At 40.2% G+C, this 13,146-nt stretch overlaps 1 long non-coding RNA gene across 1 annotated transcript in view; it reads left to right on the top strand.

Moving 5' to 3' along the window:
• The first annotated feature begins 6,881 nt into the window (after positions 1–6,881).
• LOC113588527 (uncharacterized) overlaps positions 6,882–13,146 on the top strand; it is a 10,372-nt gene continuing 4,107 nt past the window's right edge. The window contains exons 1-3 of the long non-coding RNA XR_003411860.3: positions 6,882–7,132; positions 8,937–9,140; positions 10,232–10,534. This is a non-coding gene — a long non-coding RNA (uncharacterized LOC113588527). The remainder of the gene's footprint in view (positions 7,133–8,936; positions 9,141–10,231; positions 10,535–13,146) is intronic.

Here is a 13,146-nt window from a genome sequence, read left to right as displayed (position 1 = left end):
ATGAAGTATCTTTGTTCCAAAGAACACATCATTCCTATATTAGAGTCTTGCCATTTTAGAATTAAGCTTACAAGATAGCCCTCAAAAAAATATTTGTCTTCCTTGGAATAGCGAGGGAAGCAGGCAGTAATCTCTCTCTATAGGAGGCCTGGGTGTAAACCACTCTGATCTCAGCAGCCATGTGAGTAGAGAAAGCACTCTAATTAACTGCTTCTGGGGTACTGTGGAGAAGAGGAGGAGAGAGGGAGCCAAGCCCGTGTTTCTTACGCTCCAGTGCTCAGCACCCCACCTCCTGCGCTTTCACATCCTTCCCCTCTGCTCCCCACCCCACAAGCCCCTCACGTCTTATGTTTATTCATTTACCACTTAAAGGCCGGACACAGCCCCCTGTTAAAACTAAATCAAGCTCCTTTCATGACATGATCCTTTAGCCGGAGCTGAAAGGCCCCCAGTCTGGGGAGGGGGGCCTGACCCTCAGGACACTGAGCTGGGGACGACGGCAAGGGGAGGGGACGCAAGCTGATGTTGGGCTCCCCTCCCCAAAAAAAAAAACCTAGCACTGTCTGCTCTGTCAGTGATTAAGGCAGCCGGTGGGAGAGAGAGAGAGAGAGAGAGAGAGAGAGAGAGAGAGAGGCGGGAACTTAGAGGAGTGTGGGAGATTAAGACCGTCACGCCCATTCAGAAAGCGAGCGGACAGGAGGGATAAAGGAGGCAAAGAGCGTTAAAAGAGGGGTAGGAGGGGAGAGAGAGACTTCTTTTCATGGCTGATGACTGATTGCCTGTCTGGATCAGTGCTCCAGCTTGATTGACAGCCATGCTGAGCTGAAGGCTGGGAAAATGGGAACGCACACTTGGGTGGAGCTGTTACCGTGTGAGAAACAGCGTTTGGAATGGGGGCGTTCCACGGGCATGATAAGCACTAGTTACAATGCCATATGAACTCAGACTATCATCCCAGTGTACTGGAAACAGAAGATGTGAAATGTAGTTTTATTAATGATGAACAAATCCCATACTGCAGTATACAACATATTCATTAAAACAAATATTTAAATCATAGATTCAGGTATTATCATACATTCATGCAGCTACATATATTTACCGGTAGATACGTAGCTATATGTATTTAGACAATTTTACTTAATGCACATATGTTTATTACACACAGTGACTAGTGCTGTATAGAACCCAGTTTCAAGATCCTTTACTATGGTTTTACTAGTTTTAAAGCCTTGTTCAACACCTACTTTAACATGCCTATAAACCTTGAAAGAAGTCCATAAACGCTTTTATAACTGGGTATTCATCCAGGCCTACTATCAGAAATACAGTCGACTCTTAGTGTGTTTTGAAGAATCATATTTTGAGAAAACGAGACCAAGTCTTTCCCTTAACGCACTGGGCATTCCCTCGTCGCTCCTCACCAAGAACCAGGTCCTTACTGGACTACACCGTGGACTACACTGTTCTGACTGGACCACACCGTGGACTACACTGTTCTGACTGGACCACACCGTGGACTACACTGTTCTGACTGGACCACACCGTGGACTACACTGTCCTTACTGGACTACACCGTGGACTATACTGTCCTTACTGGACTACACCGTGGACTACACTGTCCTTACTGGACTACACCGTGGACTACACTGTTCTGACTGGACCACACCGTGGACTACACTGTCCTTACTGGACTACACCGTGGACTACACTGTTCTGACTGGACTACACCGTGGACTACACTGTCCTTACTGGACTATACTGTGGACTACACTGTTCTGACTGGACCACACCGTGGACTACACTGTCCTTACTGGACTACACCGTGGACTACACTGTCCTGACTGGACCACACCGTGGACTACACTGTCCTTACTGGACTATACTGTGGACTACACTGTTCTGACTGGACCACACCGTGGACTACACTGTCCTTACTGGACTACACCATGGACTATACTGTCCTGACTGGACCACACCGTGGACTACACTGTCCTTACTGGACTACACTGTGGACTATACTGTCCTGACTGGACCACACCATGGACTACACTGTTCTGACTGGACTACACCTGAGACTGGACTTACACTGGACTACACTGTCCTGACTTGGCCCGTTTTTCATTCATGTAGCAATTAATATGAGTTTTTGTTTTGTTTTGTGAGAGGTGATATCCACTATATAACAGATATATCACATTTTGGTTTAATTAGCTGTCCTTGAATCTGACTAAATGTGGACTTGTGTATGTTCTTCCGTTTCGATTTCTTTACTACGTTAAAGAAAGCCTCTGACCTCACAGCCCTGGGCCACGCCCAACCCCACCTGGCATAAACGGTAACCCGTTGCCTGCGGTGGGACTTGCCCACTCCAGATAGCCGGCGGCTCAGTGAAGTTGTTTAAGTACCCTTGGCACTGTGTTAAGAACATCGGATTAGCCATGATTCAAGGCTCCCGGCATGCACCACCTCACGCTCTCTGTTAGGCTAACCGTTTGCACGGCGGAGAACCGTGACTTACAGGTCAATGCTGGAATCTCGCCTGACAAAGAGGCAACCCCCCCCCCCGCCCCGACTTTGCTTTAGACCCGCCCGATCCTGGTTGCCATGGCTGGATACCTTTTCAATGCTTATCTCCTGTTGCTCAGGACAAAGCCTCCCTACAACTGGCTGACGGTTGCCGAGCAAGTCTGAATGAATGGGGAGGATGCCGCGGATGATGTCAAAGTCGAGATGTCTCTGTTAACTTGTGATTGACGTGTAGCTACACGTTCCACTTTCCGTAAAAGGAATTGGTGGTGGGGCAGCACGTCTCTCGTTCTCTCACTCTCGCGCTTTCCTCATTTGTTACTTGAATATTCTAATTTTCCAGTTTTAGCCAGAAGATGGCGTGGTATGTTACGTGCTGTAGGTAGCGTATACGTACTAGAGATAGATTTCTGTTATCTTTTATGAAATGTGATGATCACAGACAGTCTCGGTTTCATTTTACTGTAGCACAAGTTAACAGTGTAGGAAAAATGTTCATAACAAATAACATGTTAATTGTAACTCAAACATTTATAAAGGTGCAATATAGGTGAAGACAATTTATTGTGGTGTATTGTATAATATACTGACATACCTTTTGACAACAAAAATTAAATTTTCTTTGTCCACTATTCCTGAACAAAACAATAAGATTTGAATCATCGTATTTAGTTGTTCGTTATATTAGTCTAAGGGTATTATGATTTTACAAAACTAAACCAAAACTGTAGAAAAAGTTAAAGTAAAATCTTTAACTCCACCAATGAATTATACAATGTGTAGATAGTATACAATGTTAATAACATGCAAGGTTCAGACATAAAATACTTGCCATACCTTACTTGCACTGTTATTATAATTTATCTGTATAATCGTTTGCCACTTTACCATCATACATTCTCAGCAACATTTACTTGCTGACCACTGCAGGTGTTAGTTCAGCACTGGACATTTTGTTTTGTAAAAAAATATAATTAAAGGGAGGTGTTTTGTGTGCGTGTGTGTGTGTGCATGAATGTGTCTTTGATAGATAGATAGATAGATAGATAGATAGATAGATAGATAGATAGACAGACAGACAGACAGACAGACAGACAGACAGACAGACAGACAGATTAATAGAGTGATTAACAATGTATTATTGCTGGGATCAGTTCCTAAATCTTCATAATGAATCATACAGTATCTCTGAAGTTCTACACCACTAAGTTCACTAGGTTCAATCTTTCCCACAGAGCTTCTTTGCGTGGATTCAATGAACCTAACATTCATTTACCATTTCACATCATCTCAATCTAGACAGCACAGAAACGGCAAATCCCAAAGTAGGTACTCCCAAGCAACAGAACAGGTTTAAGACATCTACTGCTTTATGGACTACATAATAACTGGATTCATTCATCAACATACGCGGAATGTGTTCTAGGAATATTTTCTTTGAACTGTGATTCCATGTACACGAGTGAGTGAATGTGTGTGCCTTTCCCTGTGTGTTTGTCTATGCAGATCACGCTGAGTATGTCTAGGTCCTTGGCCCAGCCTAACTCTGTGGTGGGGCCACTCCACTCTAGCCATACTCCCAGACATTGTGAAAAGGGGTGCATTGTCACCCCATGTCCTCTCACCCTTCCCCAGCCAGATGCTTTCTAGGTCTGTCTGGACTGTTGGTGGCAGACAGGACCCTGCCACCCCACCCAACACACCCCATAGAAGCTAAGAGGTTATCCAGACAGTTATCCAGACAGTTGAGGGGCAGAGGTCAACACCCACAGTCACTTCGGTACACAGCACTGAATCAAAGTTGCATTATAATCATACTCACGGCTTGGTGGAATTCAGACATGCATTCCTATAGACTTCAAACGTCTGAATCCACATAATACTCCAATTGCTTTATATTTTGTAAAGTTTTTTTTTTTTTTTTTTTTTAAGAATGTAGTTTTGGAAAAAAAAATGTATTTAATTACTTCTGTATATAAGTGTATTTAAATATGTATCAGACAAAACATTCATCACAAATAATCAATTAAACAGTGACGGGAAACTGGGCTGTACCACACTTCTGAGTGCAGATTCACATTTGTTCACATTCACATTCTGTCACCACTGTTACAGAAACATTGGAAATATTCCTTTGATTTCAAGTAGATGAGAAAATTATAAGATAATACAATTGACAAGTTTATAGCTAAGTAACACTGGTTATTGAATATAATTATTAATAGATTAATGTACCTTACAGGGCTAAATGTGATTCAAAGACTATGCAGTGCTGGACTAAACAGTAACAATATATAATTACACAACCTAAATACTTTAAGGTAGAAATTATTTAGCTCCTTTAGACTGGGTCTTATGTAGATTCTGTGCTTGTGTAGGTCACAGTTATTGTCTTCCTGAGCACAACTTAATGCCTGCTAAACTGCCTTCATTAAAACATCTTAACATTAAATGAAAGATTCCAGCCTAAAGTTAAATGTAAGCTTCCACTGTGTCAGTATTTTTATACTAATTGTTTATTACATAAAATACATTTCTCACATCACTTCCAAGTCAAAATACTTTGATATTGAATAATGCATATATTATATCAAATATATATGCTCTGTTAAATTCTATTAAAGATTAGGTTGCTTTAAATAAAATATATAGCACCTGTTCCTTAGAAAGTAACCTGAAATATCAAAAGACCAAAACATTGATGAAATGAATTACTAGTGTATTCTAATTAAGCCATAATAAACGTAGCAGAAATTATTCTACTTTATATTTTCTTCATTTTCTTCATGTAAGGGCAGAGTAAATAATAATAATAATAATACTTATTATTATTGTTGCTGTTGTTGTTATTATTGTTATTGTTTATTGTTATTATTATTGCTGTTGTTGTTGTTTATAATTCTATTATATATAATGTCTAATAATAGTAGCTATAGTAGCTATAGTACCTACACAATGTGTACTGCAAGTAAATGTGTTATCCACTATATGTGAAATAGTCTAACAGCAGAACTGAAAACAATAAATTAACAAACGCTAAATATTTTCCGTGTTACATGAACAAATTTGGAGAAACCAAGAGAAGTCTTGCTGATCGGTTTGTTGAACACCTTCGGACCATCAGAATTAAGGATCTGTCGTTTCCAGTGGGAAGGCATTTGATTAGTAAATGGACACTGCATTAATGACATATCTGATGCATTGCCAGTTGTCGCTAAGGCAGGATTGAAACTGGGAAACGAAAAGAAAAATAACTAATCTACACTCTTGGAACTTCAGCACCCCATGGAAAGAATGTTATGATTTAAACCTCTACTTTTACTTATATAAACTGGCTCCTCCTACTACTAATTCAGAAGCACTTTGCTTGCAGAGCTGATGAAGGACCTAAATCCGAAACGTTCTGTTTCTTTGGAAACTCTGTGTATTTTACTAGAATTTTGAATATCTTTACATCTCTTACTACAGTGCACTGCAGTTATTCCCCTGGAATCTTATATATATAATATCTTTTATATTATATATAATGAAAATAAAAACAGCATAAATTTAACCACAGAAATATGTTTAAAAACCATAATGCATTTCTTGTCGGATTATTAGTTACAACAATAATTAACAGAAAGTTAATAAGTAAACGAAATTATCCAGAATTGCCTTCCACGTTACCTGAGACAACTAACTTATTCGACTGTTCAACAAAATCTATTAGAACAACGGCCATAGACTGATTTTCTTCGCTTTAATTTCACGCTTTATTTTCAGATTTTTTAAGGTCTTATACGTACTGCATATTTTGCACAGAAGCAAGTCGTGCACTGACATTAAACACTGGTCAGAGAATAGTTACAATACTCTCTTCTTAAAAGGTGTCCCACACAAAGTGATCTTAACAGTCAAAAAGATTTCATTGTGCTACTTTGAGTGCAAATACAATTTATGGATTATTGTGCGGGGTTTTTTTTAATTAGAATATTAAATCTCCTATTTTCACACATAAACCTATAAAATCACTTTTAGTCTAGACATCTGAAATCAAATGGGTATGGCTGAGTTTTCCTTTCTAGACTGGAGAAATCTGAAGCTAAAAATACATCAAAAGTACATCAAAATTCTCAATCTACAAATGACTAATTTGTCAAAGAGAAGTCTAATTGGAACATTTACTATAGGTAAGATAATTGAGAAATTTTTTTTGCAAACGACTTTACACTTATTGAGTCGTCCAACCCCACCCACCCTACACATTTGTACGCGCAGTTTCTTGACCGGCGCACTCGCACTGCGATTGGTCGCTTTGGACGCCTGTGCTTACGCAGTTGAGCTGACGTCACTGCAGACGAGAGCGCACAGGGAAGAAAACGCTGGTCGGATGGACGGACGCGACATCGCGGTCAATAAACCGGTCCCGGTGTGAGGATGACACGCAACCTGTTGTAGGTGTCTAGGGCTACATAAGCAAAAAAAAGAAGAAGAAGAAGAAGAAGAAGAAGCTAGAACTTTGACATCAAGACTCTGTCTGGGCTCCGGGATTAGCAAGTGTGGAAGGCAGACGTGTGGACTCTACCGACTGGCTGTGTACTGTAACATACCTGCACAATTGGTGAGCCCATGTGCAGATACCGAAGATACTGCGTTATAATGCACATCTGATCTTGCGCGAATGGAGTGGAGAGGTATTCTTTCTAGCTGGACAAAAAACACAAAATGTGCTATCTTTTCAAAGAATGCGTAATTTGAGTAATTAATGGTGGTGAACAAACATTTTACAAATTAGACCACAATTTACACAGAAATCTGCTATGTTGTCTTTATTAAAGGCTAGTCTTAGACGACCTACTTAAACCACGTTAGGTGCGCTAATCTAATAGGCGTATGAAATAAGACACAAACTAGTACATTCTCTGAGCATACCGTGTTTTTTTGTATGTGGGATGACAGCTTGTGGTAGATCCAGTCTGTCGCTTTGTGCGAAATGAGAGTTTTTGTGAGATTTCTGAACTCTATTGCTGACCTCTTTAGTAATAAAGAGGTCAGCATCCAATGGATGCCACGGTGGACGCTACAGCTCGACTATAGGGTGCATTTGCCATTACTTGTAATTCACATGTCACTAAATACGTGTGTACAATAGTAGAATATTTATGAGGGGTCTCTACAAAAGTACTGCACACTATGGGCCTAATTGTTAAACTGCAACTGCCACACAAAAAAGATAAGCTTATATTGTTTTTTCTGATATCGGTCAGATTTTTTATTTTTGTTTTTCCGATGTGCGTAATCATGGTAACATTTACAAAAATTGATTTACAAAAGACTTTATTTAAATTTTTTTACGGCTGTCAAAGTTATTTTAGAAATTGTAAGATAAGTTCATATGAAATATTGATTTCACTTAGGCCTTCAGCGGAGTTAATAGTGCATATATGACCAGATCGACGATTAGCGATTACTGGATTATGTATATGGTTTTCAGTATGAATATTAATTTTATTGTAACCTGTCTGAAATATATCTGTGGGTGAAAGGTTCAAGGTGGCAGAGTAAGCGGAATTACCGGCACTTGCACAGCAGTATTAAATACACTAAGTTCTGCCTGTACTTGCTGTTTAACGAGATTAAACGGAGCTGTGATATCTGCTACAATCTTGTGTGTTTTGCTGACTGATCATACTCATCTTTTAATTTCATGATGGCGCAGGTGAGACGTGATGTGCATAGTGTGCAGTGCGCGTGGGGAAGCTTTCTGGGGAACACCGCGCGGCCTACGTGCAGAGTCTTCCAGCTCAAATAATCAGTTTTAATGTTGGCGCATAACATATGCGCTAAAATCGTATTTAATGAAAAAGCACAAACGCATACCACATTAGGATTTTTATGCTATTTTAAATTTTTTATTATTATTATTTTTTACAGTTTTGTTAAAGTTGTTATGGGGTGACAAATGTGCTTGTTAGCTTTATGACACAAATGTGGATCCCTCTTCATAAAAATATTCGTTTATGAACGTTATTATTATTATTATTATTATTATTGTTATTATTATTATTATATTATTATTTTAAATCAATCTTGATTAACTTTAATATGTATCTAAATATGACTCAGGCCCAATTTCTTCCGTCAGCGAGCAAGATCGTTTTCTGAAGAGGAAGCATAAATTTCAAATTTTATTAAATTAATTTTTGCATTTAGAAATTGGTCTCTCATGCTGAAACATAGCACGTCCTTGCGACACTACAACGATAAACTGCTTGATGTTATTTTCGTAGCCAATCAAACCCTGAGGGAGGTTAAAGGTTTCTCCTTTACATGGCAGGCAAATATAGCCTGCATTTCTTATTAGGGATACACAGGTCTTTTAGTGTGATTATTAGCTGTCTTATTGTGTTTGTTATGTCTTTCAGATGTGTGACACTGTTCATCGTTCTCAAAATTTCACATCGCTTCGGCAGGACTTGCGGCAGACGTGCAGGGGGTTGGTTTCTCTCTTTGGTTATCTAGCTGTATGAGTATAAATGCATGTCATAAAGCTAGATAACCGAAAGTAGAAATGATCCTCGCCTTCTTCCTGAAACAGACGCCGCTGAATAGCCGACTGGACTCTTCAGGTAGAAAACAAAATAGCAGGAATTCACTCTTTTCAGTCAAACCCGTAACAGAAATGTGGCATCCTGTGCAATGGAATCTGATTATAATGGCTTTGGAATACAGAGGTTAACACCAGAAATTAGCCTTACAAATATCACAAGAACACAAGTAGCCTACAAGAGGGGATCCATAAAGGATCTAATAATCCAATATTCACAGTTTTACTTCCCAAATAAAGACAAGGTTGAGATGTTCCTACACAAGTTATTAAGAACATTACAGGGACACTTAAGCATTTTCTGCTCATTTTAAGAATGCATATTGAGTCAATGTGATAGAAAGAGAAGCTACATTTAGCTTCTGTTAGTGCATATAGGTGTGTGACTGTATAAACAGAGCATTACAAGTTACTATAATCTCATTGTGTGTTGAATAAAATTGTGTTTTCATTCTTTCTGAAACGTCTGGGGGGAAAATTGATCCAATAATCTATATTTCATGTTAGCAAAGATAGCTTAGCCAATCAAAGCGCATGAATATGATTGCAGTTGTAGCTTGGACACACATGGGAAGAGGTGGTGATCTGAACAATAATCTCTCTGCTTCTTCCTTTTGACTCTTACCTCTTTACCAGTGGATATGTTTCTAAATGGTTTTATCCGAATAGACATAATTGTGGAACTATACTGTATGATGCACTAAACGTTCATGTTAATTTAAACCATCTAAAATTAAAGAGGTCCTTTAAAAAAAAAGGTATTTTTATGATGCTGCATAATTTTACCAGTAAAATTATACATTGTAATAAATTATTATATTGTCTAGGCGAGTGATTGGTGTCAGTTTCTCCCAGTGTCCCAAGGAAGGTGTCTTTAAAATGTCATTTTCATTATCAGAAATACTTGTTTTTAAGGGAAATCTAAGCCTCTAATAGCAATATGGTGACATGCTTCATTGTCACATGGGTGAGCATATGCGTTACAGAATGTATGTAATGCAGCATCCACAAAACAAACCGTTAGGCGGTTGCCATGGCACCAGCTTGGCAATAATAACATGGATTGTATTGTAATGCTTCATTCTCATTTTTGCTTCCTCGCTCTGCCCTCAGCGTCCACTCCCCGTCCATAACACGGCGTAATGGAGGAGCATGGCGGGAGCATGGGCGGATACTGTGGGAGAGACAGGACGCCCAGAGTGGGAACATCCTCCATTTTCTGGAAAACACCGTGCCATCTGTGGCCCTCCGGGGAACAGGGGAAGCCGTGCCCATGCCACCGGCGACAAAGCCCGGTCAGCCCCGGTCAGCCCCGGTCAGCCCCTGGAGCCCAGCCGCACAGAGGGAGGCTGGCCTGGAGGCCATCTTGAGGGAGATCTCACTGAAATAGCTAAGATGGCTGGACTGGCACAGGAGGTGAGCTGCATCATGGTCTTTTTTATTCAAAGATCTGTGTGTATGCATATGTGTTAATGTCTGTGTGTGTGTGTGTATGTGTGTCTGTGTGTGTGTGTGTGTGTTTGTGTGTGTGTGTGTGCAGATTTGAGGTGTATATCAATCAGGCTCAGCTCTATGCCCATCAGATCTTACTATATTAATTAGTAGAGAGGGTTTATTTGCGCGTAGGGGGAGCGTGAGTGCTGCACAGAAGGAGGGGATGCAAAGAAAACAAATGAACTGGCACCAACTGCAGCAGACGTTGCCATCTTCCTTTGTTAGGATTGCCGCATGCTTCTCTAATGCGTGAATGAACACTGAGCTCCGTTCGTTAAGACATGGAATGGGCTTGGGGCTGTCACAGAGCTACCTGTACAGCGTGGTTTAATACACGCCGTGTTCTATTTTCTGAAATCTAGGGGCTAATTCAGATAAGAGCGAAGAGGAGGCTTTTATCAGGTTGTTAATTTTATGATTGTTTTTTAAGATCACAAGCAACAATTGTAATGTACACACGCGCACGCACACACCCACGCGCACGCACACACACACACACACACACACACACATATATATGTATACACACTATCGTTATGTAATAGTTGACTACTGTGTTTGTTGTTTTCCTATGGTATTTGTCTGTGTTAGAAATATACTGAACCACCAAACTAGGGTGCAGGACACCATTTCATATAAGCATATACACTACATTATTCAATATGCAAACTATACATTCAAAAACATTACTAGAGCTTGGTTTGATTACATTTAATTAAGCAAACAGATCTTTAACCTGCATAATATCTTTGAACTTCTGACATCAACACTTAGTTATGAAATTCATAACTATGATGAAAGACACTGGATCCTCCTTCTCTAAATGGTGGAATAACATGTTTGAGTTCCCTGTGAATCTTTTTGTGAAGAGCACTGGGACATTTACATATATAATGCACTTATTTACAATTCAAAGTAAATAGTTTTGCTTGCAGTCAGGGATGGATAACGAGGGGAAAATAGAAAGAGGACAATAAAGCAACTAGCACTGCTAATGAGTGGGGCTGAGCAAAGATCCTCTTGACATAGTTGCATTGAAAAGGAAGAAAGAGCCAAAGGCTCAGCTGTGTGAACAGGAGAGGCAGCATCCCGGAGGCACTTCCCGTAGTCTCTGTGCAAACTCCACTGTGCATCACTCTGTTTGCCTTTCCCTCCTCTCTCCCAAAGCCCAAGTATTATTGCTTGCAAAAATGCCAGTTAGCTGAGGAAGCAAATTAAAAAACTAACAATGAATGAGCAAACAAATACGCAAAAGAGATGAATAGATCTCTGAAAGGCTCAAAAAACTGTTTTGCCAAAAAAAAGTATCAGGTGAGTTAATGATAAAATCCACAGCCCATCACATAGTTCATTCTATTATAGATTAAAGGATAAACTTTTAGCATATGTGATATAGTTCTGACTGATCTCAAGTAACACAGATGTTTAGATGGTTTATCAAAGCGTATTCTAACACCATATTCTTGTCCCAGGACATGCAGAAATAACTTTGCCCACTGAAGGGTAATACATGCCATAGTGTTGGCGTAGCTTTTAATAATGGCCTGACGGAGACTGTGGTGGGCCGACACCAGCCAGTGGGGCTGCACACGCTACCTCCCTCGTCCCCTCACTCTTTGGCCACGGCTCAGACGCCACCCTCGTGCCCCTGGCGCTCTGGCCTCCGTTTTGAATCGGCGCGAGGGTGAGATGAGTGCACAGGCAGGCATGGAGCTGGCAGCTGCAGCACCATGCCTTAATGAACAGAGCGTGGTGTCTGCCATTATTATTCTGCCCCACTCACGCCTTACCTCCCTCAATGGAGGCCCCCCTGGCTCATAAAGAACCCTGTCTTTCCCACTATTGTCAGGACTGGTACTTCTCCATGGCCGCTTGGGGGTGTGGGGGTAACCACCGGGGGGGGGGGGGGTTGGGTGGGAAAGCATGAAGCAGACCAGACAGGACCAGATGCCAAAGACATGAGACTGTTATGCAGATCGGAGAGCTTTTGTGAACACAAGTGTATGTATGTGTGTGTGTATGCGTGTGTGTGTGTGTGTGTGTGTGTGTGTGTGTGTGTGTGTGTGTGTGTGTGTGTGTATACAGGAACAGGCCACCTGATCATATTAATTGGACTACTCGTTCCTAATGTTTGTCTGGCAGAGATGGAGATGTTACTGGTTGTGACTGGCTGAGTAAAAGAGGCACGTAACCTCATCCATTACCTCTGTAGCAATTAAGCTTTACTGTGTTATTATAGTGATAGATAGATAGATAGATAGATAGATAGATAGATAGATAGATAGATAGATAGATAGATAGATAGATAGATAGATAGATAGATAGATAGATAGATAGATAGAAAAAGAACTTCAAATAATTAAGTAAAAGTATAAGAATATGGTGTGTGTGTATATATATATATATATATATATATATACACACACACACACACACACACACACACACACACCATGTTCTTGTACTTTTTTTGAGTGTGTGTCATTGAAGTCACAAAATTTAAAAATAAAAGGTTCCTCTGTCATCTGTCCAAG

The sequence above is a fragment of the Electrophorus electricus genome, chromosome 4 (genome assembly GCF_041902795.1).
Source record: "Electrophorus electricus isolate QZ-2024a chromosome 4, ASM4190279v1, whole genome shotgun sequence".
Lineage (NCBI taxonomy): Eukaryota > Metazoa > Chordata > Actinopteri > Gymnotiformes > Gymnotidae > Electrophorus > Electrophorus electricus.
Note: the sequence above shows the minus strand (reverse complement) of the source record. Positions and strands in the feature narration are given on the sequence as shown.